Raw genomic sequence first — 16,578 nt, forward strand, 5'->3', positions numbered from 1 at the left:
GATTGATTGGAAAAATAGCTCAGAAACAGCCCTCACAAGGGAGAGAGGGAAGCAGAGTTGTAAGGGAGAAAGGGAAGACACCCTTATAAGGGAGAGAGGGAAGACAGAAAAAGTTGAACTGTGTTGAGGTCACAACTGCAATACTGGCAGATCCGATGGAAAGCTCTGGAGCTGAGTGAACTTTACACTTGACTCCAACTCAGCAAAGCAGCTGAACTCCTGTACCCCAATAGCAGACAGATAGTGTGTAAGATGTCTCTGAGAAGTGACTTGACCTTGTGCAAGGTAACGACCTTCACCATAGGACCACCTTGTGAACCATCAGATGACAGAAGTTCTGGCAGCACAGAAATCGGTGCCTCAGTACTAAAGAGGAGACCTGGGCAATGACTCATAACCTCCACCCCAAGAGCTTCCTCTCCTATAATATAGGAAAATGCAAACTGAGTTTTTATATGAATCAAGTTCACATTTTCCATTATTTTGAAAGTGTCTTTGTAACTGTGTATCTCACTAAACCATGAGTTGATTGAAGGTCAGGGACAGGACTTTTCCACTTTTAATTTCTGACATCTGGCACAATATGTATATAGCTGTTCAAAAATTGTTAAAATATTGAAACTAAAAAACTGGACATTTGACACAAGTCCATAAATAAGCAAATTACAAAAGATTAAGAATACAATTGAACTTTGAGCAAACATTAGGGTTACTGGGCCCTCCATATACTTGGGTTCTCTGTACCCTAATTTCCTTTACCTCTGCAGATTCAATGAATCACAGATACTGTGGTTAAGTAATATGTATTTATTGAAAAAAATAATGTATAAGTAGACCCTTGAAGTTCAAACCTTTATTGTTCACAGGACAGCTTAGCATAGTTCAGTCACTTAGTCGTGTCCAACTATTTGCAACCCCATGGACTGCAGCACACCAAGCTTCCCTGTTCATCACCAAGTCCTGGAGCTTGCTCAAACTCATGTCCATGGAGTTGGTGATGCCATCCAACCATCTTATCCTCTGTCATCCTCTTTGCCTCCTGCTTTCAATCTTTCCCAGCATCAGGGTCTTTTCAAATGAGTCAGTTCTTTGCATCAGGTGGCCAAAGTATTGGAACTTCAGCTTCAGCATCAGTCCTTCCACTGCATATTCAGGACTAATTTCTTTTAAGATGGACTGGTTGGATCTCCTTGCAGTCCAAGGACTCCCAAGAGTCTTCCTTGGCACCACAGTTCAAAAGCATCAATTCTTTGGTGCTCAGCTTTGGTTATGGTCCAACTCTCACATCCATACATGGCTACTGGAGAAATCATAGCTTTGACTAAATGGATCTTGGTCAGCAAAGTAATGTCTCTGCTTTTTAATATGCCATCTAGGTTGGTCATCGGAGAAGGCAATGGCACCCCACTCCAGTACTCTTGCTTGGAAAATCCCATGGACGGAGGAGCCTGTTAGGCTGCAATCCATGGGGTCGCTAAGAGTCGGACACGACTGAGCGACTTCACTTTCGCTTTTCACTTTCATGCATTGGAGAAGGAAATGTCAGCCCACTCCAGTGTTCTTGCCTGGAGAATCCCAGGGACAGGGGAGCCTGGTGGGCTGCCGTCTTTGGGGTCGCACAGAGTCGGAAACGACTGAAGTGACTTAGCATAGGTTGATCATAGCTTTTCTTCCAAGAAGCAAGTGAAGTGGCTCAGTCATGTCCAACTCTTTGTGACCCCATGGACTGTAGACTACCAGGCTCCTCCATCCATGGGATTTTCCAGGCAAGAATACTAAAGTGGGTTGCCATTTCCTTCTCCAGAGGATCTTCCTGACCCAGGGATTGAACCTGGGTCTCCCACATTGTAGGCAGATGCTTTACCATCTGAGCCACCGGGGAATTTCATGGCTGCAGTCACCATCTGCAGTGATTTGGGAGCCCAAGAAAATAAAGTCCACACTGTTTCCATTGTTTCCCCACCTATTTGCCATGAAGTGATGGGACTGGATGCCGTGATCTTTGTTTTCTGAATGTTGAGCTTTAAGCCAACTTTTTCACTCTCCTCTTTCACTTTCATCAAGAGGCTTTTTAGTTCCTCTTCACTTTCTGGCATAAGTGTGGTGTCATCTGCATATCTGAGGTTATTGAAATTTCTCCTGGCGATCTTGATTCCAGCTTGGGCTTCCTCCAGCCTGGCATTTTGCATGATGTACTCTGCGTATAAGTGAAATAAACAGGGTGACCATATGTAGTCTTAACATACTCGTTTCCCAATTTGGAACCAGACCGTTGTTCCATGTCCATTTCTAACTCTTGCATCTTGACCTGCATACAGATTTCTCCAGAGGCAGATCAGGTGGTCTGGTATTCCCATATCTTTAAGAATTTCCCACAGTTTGTTGTGATCTACACAGTCAAAGGCTTTGGCATAGTCAATAAAGCAGAAGTAGATGTTTTTCTGAAACTCTCTTGCTTTTTCGATGATTCAGCGGATGTTGGCAGTTTGATCTCTGGTTCCTCTGCTTTTTCTAAATCTAGCTTGAATATCTGAAAGTTCACAGTTCCTGTACTATTGAAGCCTGGCTTGGAGAATTTTGAGTGAGCATTACTTTGCTAGCATGTGAGATGAGTGCAATTGTGTGGTAGTTTGAACATGCTTTGGCATTGCCTTTCTTTGGGAATGGAATGAAAACTGATCATTTCCAGTCCTGTGGCCACTGCTGAGTTTTCCAAATTTGCTGGCATACTGTGTGCAGCACTTTCACAGCATCATCTTCCAGGATTTGAAAGAGTTCAGCTTGAATTCCATCACTTCCTCTAGCTTTGTTCATAGTTATCCTTGAGTTCACACTCAAGGATGTCTGGCACTCTGTTCAAGGGACAACTGTATATAAAAATCACAAATTTAGTTAAAAGACTTATACATGACTGTTTATATATTATAGCATTTTATTATCAAATGTGATGAAGTGTAATCTAACCCAAGGATTTTCAAGCATGCTAACACTTGAGGGGTAAGGAAAGAGGTAGCTGATTCTCCCCTAATCCTCCCCTGCATTTGCGACAATACTGAAATTTTATGTCCACATCATCCCTTCACTGAAAAAAAGTCCTTAAAGAGCTAATGGTTCTCAATAGTTATTTCATATAACTGTTGAAAAAAACACAGTGCTTTAATCTATGAAGGCTGCTCTAACAAATGTCAGGGACTGGATGGCTTATAAACGAGAGACATTTATTTCTTACTCTCCTGGTGGCTGGGATGTCCAAAATCAAGGCTCCAGAGACTGTGTATTTGGTGAGGACTTGCTTCCTGATTCATGGGCGATTGTAGTTTTGCTATAACCTACATGGCAGAAGCGGCAAGGGACCTTCTCTGTCACCTGATTTATAAGAGCACTAATCCCCATCATGAGGGAATCACCCTCATGATCTAATCACTCTCAAATTCCTCACCTCTTAATGCCATCACCTTGAAAATTAGATTTCAATATATGAGTTTTGAGGGGCTACAACCATTGAGCTTATAACAGGCTTTATTATGATTTCTCATATTTACAAACAGCTCTAAAGTAAAACAATTACAAGAATATACAAATTAGACATTATTATCATGTCATTTTTCAAAAAATGGCTGCTTACAAGAGTCACAAACATTTTAAAAATATTGTGTCTAGTTTCTTAAGATGAAATACATGCACTTCATGCTATAAATTTCTTCCCATCACTGCTTTTTATTGCATTCCACAACTTTTGATAAGTTGTCTTTATATTTTTATTCTCTTCAAGTAATTTTAAACAATTATTTTCTTTGACTCAAACATTTGTCTTCTTTAACCTTAAAGTTATTAAAAAGCATATTGTCTAACTTCAAATATTTGGGGATTTGACGTCTATCTTTCTGTTTGATTTGTACTGTAATCCCTTTGGGTCTGAAAGCGTACTTTATGTTTTTCTGTTCTCTTAAATTTGTTAAGACATATTTTATGTCCTCCCAGAGTGTGGTCAGTCTTGATGAATGCTCTATGTGAGCTTGTGAAGGATGTGTACCTTGCTGTTGTTGGCTGAAGTAGCCCATAAATATCAATTGGTTCAAATTAACTGACAGTGTTTTTCAGGTAAAATATATTCTGATTTTCTGCTTGATGGTCAGTCAGTTGCTGAAGGAACAGTGTTGAAGTCTTCAGCTACAGTAATGAATTTGTCTATTTCTCCCTTTCATCTTATCAGTTTTTGCCTCTCTTTTTTTGGACACACTCTTGTTAGGTATACACATTTAGGAGAAATTAAAATTGACTTCTTTATCATTATATAATGCCCATTTATCCATGATAACTTTCCTTCTTCTGAAGTATGCTTTATTTGGAATCAATACAGTACTTTAGTTTTCTTTTGATTATTGTTAGCACAATGTCCATTGCTCCATCCTTTTTAACCAATTGGAGATTTTATTTTTAAAGTTGACTTCCATCAGACAACATAAATTGAGTCTTGCTTTTATACCCATTCTGACAATCTTTGAATTTAAATTGGTGCTCTGACCATCCACGTTGAGAGTTATTCTTAATACAGTTGGATTAATATCTAACATGTTTGTAACTTTGTTCTATTCATTGAGTTTATTCTTTTTCCCCTTTTTCTGCCTTATCTGCTACTAAATGAACATCCAATATGATTCCCTTTTACTTCACATCTTAGCACATAAATTAGTTTTTTTTAATGTTGCATTTGCCTTAGATTTTCCAATATACATTTTCTTTAACTGCCCTGTCTGATAGTCTTTATATATATATAAAGCAGCAACAACCACAAAGAATTATATATAATTTTTTTTTATGTATTTACTTCTGGCTGTGATGGTTCTTTGTGGTTGCTGCTGCTTGGGCTTTTCTTTGGTTTCGATGATCGGGGGCTACTCATGGGGCTTCTCTTTATGGTGGCTCCTCTTGTTTCTGAGCACAGGCTCCAGGTCATGCGGGCTTCAGTAGTTACAGCACATGGGCTCAGTAGTTGTGGCTCCTGGGCTTTAGAGCATAGGCTCAACTGTTGTGATGCTTGGGCTTAGTTTGCCCCATGGCATGTATGGCCTTCCTGGATAAAGGATTACCATGTTTCCCATCTTGGCAGGTGGACTTTTTTTTTTACTACTGAACCATCAAGGAAGCCTCCCAATATGCATGGAATGATACTCGACCACTTCACTTGTAGCAACAGAATATTTCCAATCCCTGTTTCTTCTCCCTGTGACATTGCTGTCATTCACTATCTATCCATAGGCTATACTCACACAGAACATTGTTGCTATTATTACTTGAAATACAGTTATCTTTTATATTAAATAAGAATAAGAAAAATAAAATATTTTTAATCTTTTTTTTCTCTGACATGTTCTTTTCCTTTAAGTAGATTCAAGTTTGTGGTGTATCTCATCTTTCTTCTGCTAAGCCCCCCAATATACATTTTTAATTAATCTAATTGTCATTAAAATACTAGACCACTTCACTTGTAGCAACAGAATATTTCCAATCCCTGTTTCTTCTCCCTGTGACATTGCTGTCATTCATTATTTATCCATAGGCTATACTCACATGGAACATTGTTACTATTATTACTTGAAACACAGTTATCTTTTATATTAAATAAGAATAAGAAAAATAAAATATTTTTTAATCTTTAAAAAAAAATTTTTTTCTCTGACATGTTCTTTTCCTTTAAGTAGATTCAAGTTTGTGGTGTATATCATCTTCCTTCTGGTTAAGAAATCTTTTAACTTTTTTTTGCATACAGGTATGCTAATAATGGGGTTTCCCTCATAGCTCAGTTGGTAAAGAATCTGCCTGCAATGTAGGAGACCCCGGTTCGATCCCTGGGTCAGAAAGATCCACTGGAGAAGGGATAGGCTACCCACTCCAGTATTCTTGGGCTTCCCTTGAGGCTCAGCTGGTAAAGAATCCACCTGCAATGTGGGAGACCTGGGTTTGATTCCTGGATTGGGAAGATACCCTGGAGAAGGGAAAGGCTGGCCACTCCAGTATTCTGGCCTGGAGAATTCCATGGTTTGTATAGTCCATGGGGTTGCAAAGAGTCGGACATGACTGAGCGACTCACACTATGCTAATGATGAATTCCTTCAGTTTTTGTTTGTCTTAGGAAGTTTTTATATTTCTCTTTCACTTTAGAGAGTAATCTTTCTGGATACAGAATTCTTGGCTGGTTCTTTTTATTTTTCTTTCAACACTGAAGATCCTACCTTCTTTCTTGCATAATTTCTGACAAAAAGTCCATTGTATCTTTGTTCCTTTATAAGTAAGGTTTATTTTCCCTTCTCTAGATTCTTTTAAGATTTTTTTTTCTGTCTTTCTCTCTTTATGTTGGAGGATGCTGCTGCTGCTAAGTTGCTTCAGTCGTGTCCGACTCTGTGCGACCCCATAGACGGAAGCCCACCAGGCTTCAGCATCCCTGGGATTCTCCAGGCAAGAACACTGGAGTGGGTTGCCACTTCCTTCTCCAATGCATGAAAGTGAAAAGTGAAAGTGAAGTCACTCAGTCTTTTCCGACCCCTAGTGACCGCCATGGACTGCAGCCTCCGTCCATGGGATTTTCTAGGCAAGAGTACTAGGGTGGGTTGCCATTGCCTTCTCCATTTGGAGGATGAGGGTTTCTTAATATTATGTGCGTGGAAGTAGTGTTTTGGTACTTTTTTTTGTTCTGACTTTCATGGATGTGTGGTTTGGTGTCTATCATAAAGTTTGGGAGCTTCTCAGCCATTATTACTTCAAATATTCCTTCTTATTATGGTATGCCAGTTATGTGTATCTTATATCTTTTGACATTATTCCACAGGTTTTGGATGTTCTGGGTTTAGGTTTTTTTCCCTTCTTTTTGAATTTCATTTTGGGAAGTTTATATTGATCTGTCTTCAAGCTCACTGATGCTTTCCTCAGATTTATCTAGTTTATTGATGAACTTATCATAGGCATTCTTAATGTCTATTATAGGGTTGGGTATTTCTAGCATTTCCTTTGAATTCTTCCTCAGAGTTTGTAGCTCTTTGCTTACTTTACCCAAGTGTTCTTGCACATTATCTAACTTTTTAAATTAGAGCTCATAATGTTTTGCCAAGAGTTTTAAAACATTTCCTGTGATAATTTTAACATCTGTGTTACATTTGAGTCTAGTTCTGAAGCTTACTTTATCTCTTTAGACTATTTTTTCTTGCTTTTTGTCGTATATTAAACAAAGATTACACATCCCCTTACCATTCCAGAGCCTTTAGGGGATCTTCACCAGATCTTCAACTGAAATCTGGTAGATTTTCTACAGGTAAAACCCACAAAAGGTCCCCTAAAACCTCACAACCTAAGAATTTCTCATTTTCATGCTAAGTCACAGAATTAATACATAAATGTTGGCCCTGATGCTGGAAAAGATTGAGGGCAGGAGGAGAAGGGAGTGACAGAAGATGGGATGATTGGATGGCATCAACCAACTCAATGGACATGTGTATGAGCAAACTCTGGGAGATAGTGAAGGACAGGGAAGCTGCAGTCCATGGAATTGCAAAAAGTCAGACACGACTTACTGGCTGAACAACAAACAACAACAATCAGTTTATGGCTACCTCTGCGTCTGCTCTAGTTAGCAGATTCCAAACTGCAAATCTCTGAATTCATCTGTCTAAGGCAATGACAACCTACTCCAGTATTCTTGCTTGTGAAATCCCATGGACAGAGGAACCTGGCAGGCTACAGTCTACAGGGTTGCAAAGAGTCAGACATGACTGAGAAACTAAAAAATAACAACAAAGCCAGTATAGTATTTTCCCTGAAACCTGCATTGTCTGATGAGTTCAAGAAAAGTCATTAATATTCTTTTTAAAAATTGTAATAGCAGTTATTTTCAAGCTCTTTACATGTTATTGCTAAAACTAGAAACCTCTTAGTTCTTTTAGGTGAGTGAACTTTGTCTTTCTTTCTAGTTTCTAAATTTCTATTGCTGTAGTCTTAGTTCTTCTTTTCATTGTCCTTTTTTGATGTTGACTCATTTTTTTTTTAACATTTTTATGGGATTTGGTGAAAAGTAGAGGTTAATACATTTGTTCAATTTCCCACCCAATTCTTTCAACTTTACCATTATATTCCCTCAGAACTCCATGAAACATAGTTTCCTCAATTAGGTCAGTAAGTATATTAGTTCCTAGAATCATTACTTTGTTCACTTTTATATATTCAGGGCCAAGACAGTGCTTGGTAAATAATAAGTACCTCAAAAACTTGACTAAATGGCTGAATGAATGAATGGCTACTTTCTTTACTGCAGTTACAGGTATGCCTGAGGAGAAGAGTCTTCTCCTCAAACTACCTCATCATTGGTCTGCTTGTGCTGGAAGCTCCTTTGGAGCTTCATAGGTGTCGGTCTGAAAGCATTTTCTTGTTTCTGGAGTTATGTGTTCATGTTGAATGATGGGAGAAATGAGAGAGAAGACAATATCATGTAACATTCCAGTAGAAAATTTGCATGAACCTAAATAAAATTGTTTGAAAACTGTCAAAACTGGCCAAAGTCAAATGTTTGTCTTGATAAGATATTCTTCTTGTAATACCTTGAGGGGAAAGCAAAATGTCTTTAATATTATCTTTTTTCTTATCACAATTATACTTGCAAATATTTTTAAAATGCTAAATTATTACTTTTACTGAAGAATTTCCATATCTCATTTGTTACTCTAATGTCTGGCACAGAGATAGTTTTTAATAAATAATATTTTCTAATTGATCAAATGAATGCATTCATTCACACCTTGTGTTGAGGGATGTGTATTTATTATAGATTTCTGCTCTAGAACAGAAGTTAGCAAATTTTTTCTAGGTAAAGGGCCAGGTATTAAATATTTTTTATTTGTGGGCCATAAATCCCTGTTGTAACTGTTCACCTCTGGTATTATAGAGCAAAAGCAGCCACAGCCATGTGTAAATGAATAACATCATTGCATGCTAATAAAACTTTATTTGAAAAATTAAGAAGTGGGCTGGATTTGAGCCATGTACCCTGGCTTGGCTATCCCTACATTAGAGTCCAGATATTTGACCCAGATATATACTCTATAATTTTATATTCCTCTTTCTACTGAACATTCCTTCTGGGATGTCCATAGGTACCTCAATCTCAGCATGCTGAAAACTGATTTTATCATTATTCACCTGCTTTGAAGTGTTCCCTGTATATTTTCTACCTCAAGAAATGACAAAACTTTCTCCTCAACTAATAAACAGTCTAAGATTGCCTATGTTCACTTAGTTGTTTTTTTTGTTTTGTCTTGTTCCTTCATCTGGAATATGTTTCTTTACTATTTTATTTTGTTTAATAGAGACCAATATCCCTTTCATTTTATAGGATAACATTTTAACAAGTCGTGTGTGTGTGTGTGTTCAGTTGCTCAGTCATGTCTGACTCTTTGTGACCCTATGGACTATAGCCCACCAGACTTCTCTGTCCAGGGGATTTTCCCAGCAAGATTACTGGAATGGGTTACCATTTCCTCCCCTGGGTGATCTGCCCAACCCAGGGATCAAATCTATGTCTCCAGTATCTCCTGCATTGCAGGCAGATTCTTTACTGTTGAGTAACCAGGGAAGCCCCTATTTTAAAAAGTAAGATACATGAAAATAGGATTTGAAATCAGCTATGTTTTAAAAGACATATGACCATGATTTCCTTTAAATTTTATCACTGTATTCCTTTTTTTTTTAATTTTATTTTATTTTGAAACTTTACATAATTGTATTAGTTTTGCCAAATATCAAAATGAATCTGCCACAGGTATACATGTGTTCCCCATCCTGAACCCTCCTCCCTCCTCCCTCCCCATACCATCCCTCTGGGTCGTCCCAGTGCACTAGCCCCAAGCATCCAGTATCGTGCATCGAACCTGGACTGGCAACTCGTTTCATACATGATATTTTACATGTTTCAATGCCATTCTCCCAAATCTCCCCACTCTCTCCCTCTCCCACAGAGTCCATAAGACTGTTCTATACATCAGTGTCTCTTTTGCTGTCTCGTACACAGGGTAATTGTTACCATCTTTCTAAATTCCATATATATGCATTAGTATACTGTATTGGTGCTTTTCCTTCTGGCTTACTTCACTCTGTATAATAGGCTCCAGTTTCATCCACCTCATTAGAACTGATTCAAATGTATTCTTTTTAATGGCTGAGTAATACTCCATTGTGTATAGGTACCACTGCTTTCTTATCCATTCATCTGCTGATGGACGTCTAGGTTGCTTCCATGTCCTGGCTATTATAAACAGTGCTGTGATGAACATTGGGGTACACGTGTCTCTTTCCCTTCTGGTTTCCTCAGTGTGTATGCCCAGCAGTGGGATTGCTGGATCATAAGGCAGTTCTATTTCCAGTTTTTTAAGGAATCTCCACACTGTTCTCCATAGTGGCTGTACTAGTTTGCATTCCCACCAACAGTGTAAGAGGGTTCCCTTTTCTCCACACCCTTTCCAGCATTTATTATTTGTAGACTTTTGGATTGCAGCCATTCTGACTGGTGTGACATGGTACCTCATAGTGGTTTTGATTTGCATTTCTCTGATAATGAGTGATGTTGAGCATCTTTTCATGTGTTTGTTAAGCATCTGTATGTCTTCTTTGGAGAAATGTCTATTTAGTTCTTTGGCCCATTTTTTGATTGGGTCATTTATTTTTCTGGAGTTGAGCTGTAGGAGTTGCTTGTCTATTTTTGAGATTAGTTGTTTGTCAGTTGCTTCATTTGCTATTATTTTCTCCCATTCTGAAGGCTGTCTCTTCACCTTGCTAATAGTTTCCTTTGATGTGCAGAAGCTTTTAAGGTTAATTAGGTCCCATTTGTTTATTTTTGCTTTTATTTCCAATATTCTGGGAGGTGGGTCATAGAGGATCCTGCTATGATGTATGTTGGAGAGTGTTTTGCCTATGTTCTCCTCTAGGAGTTTTATAGTTTCTGGTCTTATGTTTAGATCTTTAATCCATTTTGAGTTTATTTTTGTGTATGGTGTTAGAAAGTGTTCTAGTTTCATTCTTTTACAAGTGGTTGACCAGATTTCCCAGCACCACTAGTTAAAGAGATTGTCTTTAATCCATTGTATATTCTTGCCTCCTTTGTCAAAGATAAGGTGTCCATATGTGTGTGGATTTATCTCTGGGCTTTCTATTTTGTTCCATTGATCTATATTTCTGTCTTTGTGCCAGTACCATACTGTCTTGATAACTGTGGCTTTGTAGTAGAGCCTGAAGTCAGTGTATTTCTATGACAGTGGATATCTATGACTACGTTTGGAAATAGTATAAAAAGCCAAAATTTGGAAAGTTGTGAATGTCAAATCTGTAACCAAATGGTCTTACCATACATCTTATCCCCATAATGAGTTTTGCTTTTTATATATGAAAGCATAAAGATAAGGAATATATTTATTCATGCATATGTAAAATTTCTATTTTTGAAATTTTATGCTTTATTGAGGGAACATAAAAATTGATGGGTTAAGATTTTTATAACACTGTTTTGAGCATAACATTATATATTATTTAAATTATTAACTTGAGGTACCATATTTCTTACCAAAACCTGCTTGCTCTCTAAAAGAAATCCATTTCCCCATATGTTTGTGTGAACTGAACATGATGTTTGTGTGAGGCTATTAATCATGAAGACACATAATTTATGTATTTGGGGTGTGTGTGTGTGTATCTCAGTCACCGAGTCATGTCTGACTCTTTTGCGACCCTACGGACTGTAACCCATCAGGCTCCTCTGTCCACGGGATTCTTCAGGCAAGAACACTGGAGTTGGTTGCCATTTCCTCCTCCAGGGGATGTTCTGGACCCAGGGGTTGAACTTGCATCTCCTGCACTGGCAAACAGATTCTTTACCACTGAGCCACCTGGGAAGCCCTTATGTATTTGGACAGACGCATTAATGCATGTTTTCATTTGAAGTTAAATTTAAACCCAGAAGATAACAGTAACTTTACTCAGCTGTATCTTTTTTCACATACAAAATTTGTAAAGTAAGCCTTTTAAAACATGAAATTCATGATAAAGGACCTAAAAGTACCCATGGGTCATGATCTGGAGTGAGATGTTCCTGGAGTCAGGGGAACATCCATACTCAGCTTTCAGTTCTTCAAAAATAGCTGTGAATTTGTGAAAACAACATCTCCTATTTATTAATACCATCTTTATTTACCCTGTATGTGTTTTTCCTGGATGATTGCTCAAGATTTTGCAAGTTAGTCTGTGAATGAATACATAAGAAAATATTTATCACTAATCACATGTGCTCACTCACTTAAGGGAATTTCCATTTCATAGATGAGTGTGTTCCAGATGTGTTTCATAAGTTGTTTCTCCTAGAGACATTGGTAGAGAAAGAAAACTCAGAAAACTCAGATTAAATTGCCATCCCAGAAGTCCATGTTTTGTCTGAGAACAGAAGTAGGGGTCTTAGAGGGCAGAAGCCTTTTGAAATTCTTTCCAAATTTTAGCTTCCAGACAGCAAGGAGAGGCAATGGTGGCCAGAGAAGGGTGAATGAGCAAAAGAAAACATAAGGATCCAGAATTCTGGGTCAATGCATAGCCAAGCATCTCCCACAAACTAGTTTTAAAGGAGCAGCAAAAAGAATTATGTACAGATAAACTTATGTAAAGTTCTCATGCATCACTGTAAATTGCTTTGAAGAGACCAAGTTTGATTCATATAATTTAGTTTCTTAATGCTCTCCCACCTGAACCCCATGATACTTTATGTTCTCTGGTTGGTGCTGGTTCCTTTCCAGGTAGAACCCAAATAAAAGGTACAATTTCAACTCAGGGGAATGGATACAAGGCAGCTCTACTTCAAAAGGTCAACTTCTGTCCTAAAGACCATAATTAGCCTAAACTATTAATAGTCACTTTTACTAGTTTCTAAAATAGAACAAGTTAGTCTTACTGTTGGATTTCTTCACAAAAGCTTTTGGTTTAGTGCTAGATTAAAAGGTAGAGTTAAATGGACACTATACGTTGCTTTGGAGTTCTTTTGCGTTGGAGTAATCTGTATTTTGGTAACCAGTTTTTACTGACAGAGCCACAGAATGACAGTGTGGTTTAAAATTGCCTACGAAGCACAATGTGTTCATGAAAAAATGTTATAGAAATACTCTGCCTTTGTCATTTTATTCAGGGTCTCCAAAAGCTGGCATGTCACTGAGGTAAAAGGGTTGACTCTTCCATTGTCTTTCCACCAAAACCTCCTATATAATATTTCTCAAAGCAAATTAGTGGCAAACAACTCATTTACATCAAGATATCTTTCTTACCACTCCTGCACAACTGGAATTCACGCCATGTCACCTTCTAATCCAGCCTTAGATATTAGCCTTTGATTCCATGCTTGTTCACTTAGGTAAAGGAAGAGTGTGTTGTGGGCAAGAAGGGTTTGCCTTTCACATCTCTATTAGTGCCCTATTGCTGCTGTAACAGAGGACCACAAATCAAATGGCTTGAAACAACACACATTTATTATTTTACCATTCTGGAGGTCAGAAACCTGAAATGGTCTCACTGGTCCAAAATGAAGATGTCAGTGGGGCCGTATTCCTTTCTGAAGACCCTAGGTTAGAATGGAAAAATCAGAACATTTGTGCCTTTTAGTAGTGCTGTGGCTTATTAAACATCACAAGCTGTGCCTGGCATTGTGCTCAATTGTATGTTGTTGCTAAGTCAGGTTTGACTCTTTTGTGACCACCATGGACTATATAGCCCACCCAGGCTCCTCTGTCCATGGAATTTCCCAGGCTACAATACTGGAGTGAGTTGCCATTTTTCTTCTCCAGGGAATCTTCCCAACCCAGGGATTGAACCCATGTCTCCTGCATTGACAGGCAGATTCTTTACCACTGAGCCAGGAGCGAAGTCCCTGTGCTCAACTAGATGGAACTAAATGACTCTCAGTTCATAGGCCCTGGGGAGTGCTGCTCCATTCATTCTGTTTCCTTCCACTTTTATTCCAGACCTCCAAGTGGCAGCAAGTACTGATAAGTGGGTTTGCTTCAGTAGACCTCAAATTTTCTTTCAATGGACTATGCCACTGTTTTAAGAGAGGTTGAGGGTGTATATAAAGAACAAAGGGCATTCCCAAACTTATTTGGCCATTATCCTAAGTCATATCTTCCAATACAGTTTTTATTAGCAATAAAATTGGCATATCCATCCTATCAATTTATCTCCTATATATAAGATGAGTTTTATTTGTGACTCTCATAAACATTTAATATCCCTTCTATGTAGAACTTCTGGATCTACTCATATTACCAGCTGGGATTCAAACATAGATCTGAGTCTTTGGTTAAGGCCTTCCTTATTCTTTACCATAAGTCACCTTTGGCTACATACTATACTTATTTTAAAGTTTAAATAATTTCATTAGCTATATCCCACACATAAAAGATGTTCAATAATTGTGAAATTTTCTCCTCCTGTTTTATGAGTAAAAGGAGAATCAAGTAAACTAGAAATTTTAAAATATTGTATAAGGTAATTTTTATATTAACCAGCCCTCAGCAAATAATTTTCAGTCTAAGAGGTACCTGATTTTTTCATTCACGAATTGGTCCCTTCATTTATACATTCAATTAGCTTTTACTTTTTCAAGAGAAATATAAGGTAACATGAATAAGACCAAATTTAGCTTTGAGAAGAACATTCATGTTTTTAAATCAGCAACATAGAAGAATGGAATTCAACTGTGTCCCTGTAACTCTCAAGGCTAATATTTCTATTTTTCCCTGATACAGAATAACATAAGCAAAGAAGATGAACTGTCTGAAACTTATAATAAATAATGCCAACTCAGGTGTATAGCCATAACTTTTATTTCTCTAACCCCAACATGAATTCATCCTTGTATCTTTTGACAGTAACATACTTTGGCATAACTCTGTCTGTCTGAATATCATAATCCCTATAATAAGTCAGTAAGACAAAATTTTGTTTGATTAAAAAAAAATTGTGGACAGGATACTCTCCAGTATTATTAGGCTCCCAACGCTTACTGAACAACTAATGACAGGTTTTTCTCTGTTGCAGCTGGCGAAAAGTTTTATAGATCGGTAGATATTTCTCAGGACATCAAATGCAGGATGAGATCAGTCTGTCTCTTTGGGATTAGGCTGCAAAGCTATCGGTGTTTCTGAGGAAAAACAGTGACAGATGTTGTATCATTCACTTTGTTGTTGGGCAGATTTATATAGGCATCTTACTACCACGTAGCTAATGTTAAAACCAGAATTTCCACATGTGAAAATATACACTGTTGGCTTAGCAAGTACGAATACTTGCTGTATCATCTTATGGTGTAATAGTTAAGCAGAATGTGGAAATTTTACCCTTTTGGAAATACAATTTGGAAAGCCAGACTTCATTTGATTTTTTTCAACTATGAAATTTTCTAAAGCTTTGCACATAGGCTCTTTTGATATTTGCTAGAGGATGTGATGATTTACAATGTAGATCATATAATAAATGAGACTAAACTCTGGAGTCAGAAAATCAGAGCTTGAATCCTGGTTCATCCATTTGAGATGCATGACCTTGGTGAAACCAATCAACATTTCTAGTATTTATTTGTGAATAATGTATATCAGCCTCAGACATTTACTACAAAATTTTATCTCATTTTTACTTATAATATTTGGCATATAGTAATACTTACTAGCTATTATTATTACCTTATATTAAGTTTTGAGCAGCAACACATCCAAAGTATTGAATTGAAAAAGACTTTATGATGAAGGAGCCAGACAGAGGTGTGTTCAGGAGATGAAGTAGAGAGAATGATTGATTATCCCTAACAAGCAACAGTTGCAAGAAATGACCAACCCTGTAGAGAAAAGGGGAAGGGAGTGGTATCATCAGAATCCAGGGAAATCTGTAGCCTTGGGGATGGAGGGTCTCTGAATAAGCGTGGCAGTAGAAGCAGAGACACAGGGCCATTGAAACAGCCACCGTTAGTGGGGAGAAAGGTGAAGGGATTCAATTCTCCGTCTGCCTGGCAAATTACTCTCATTTGTCCGACCCAGTGAAAGCCAGAGATGAAGGAAACAGCATAAGGAGGTCCATAGGGGACAGCCCACTGGGGCTCAGAACAGGATAAAGATGGTAAAAGAGGATAGCCAGCATGATATTAAACTTAACCATCTCCTCAGGGCCCACGTCTCCTCATGAATTGTGACAATTTGGGCCTGCTTGCCAAGCAAACACTTGCTCTGTCCCATTCAGGATACAGCTGTGGCCTCCTTGGAGCCCCCACTGCTCTGGACGCCAGTTTCTCTCTCTCTCTCTCAGCCATGTGGAATTCTTTCAAATCCAAGGTCTTGAGGTCAGAAGTCCACAGAACTTCCCTAAACTGGAAGCCTTCTGAATCTGGCCTCCTAATGGAAAATCATTGCCAAGAGCGCTCTGATGTGAAAAGGTGCAGGCATAGCTGTGTGACTCTACTGAGTCACTTCCAACATCAGCTCCCAGACCACCACCACGTTTTACTCTCCTAAACACACACTTTTG

At 38.2% G+C, this 16,578-nt stretch overlaps 1 long non-coding RNA gene across 1 annotated transcript; it reads right to left on the reverse strand.

Moving 5' to 3' along the window:
- Positions 1-787: 787 nt before the first annotated feature.
- LOC132345245 (uncharacterized) lies at positions 788-14,780 on the reverse strand. The gene is made up of 3 exons (XR_009494465.1): positions 13,546-14,780; positions 12,326-12,386; positions 788-2,867 (listed from the first exon to the last, which is right to left on the reverse strand). It is a non-coding gene; the product is annotated as an uncharacterized lncRNA (long non-coding RNA).
- Between the last annotated feature and the right edge of the window lie 1,798 nt (positions 14,781-16,578).

Source organism: Bos taurus, chromosome 5, assembly GCF_002263795.3.
Source record: "Bos taurus isolate L1 Dominette 01449 registration number 42190680 breed Hereford chromosome 5, ARS-UCD2.0, whole genome shotgun sequence".
In the NCBI taxonomy this organism is placed as follows: Eukaryota; Metazoa; Chordata; class Mammalia; order Artiodactyla; family Bovidae; genus Bos; species Bos taurus.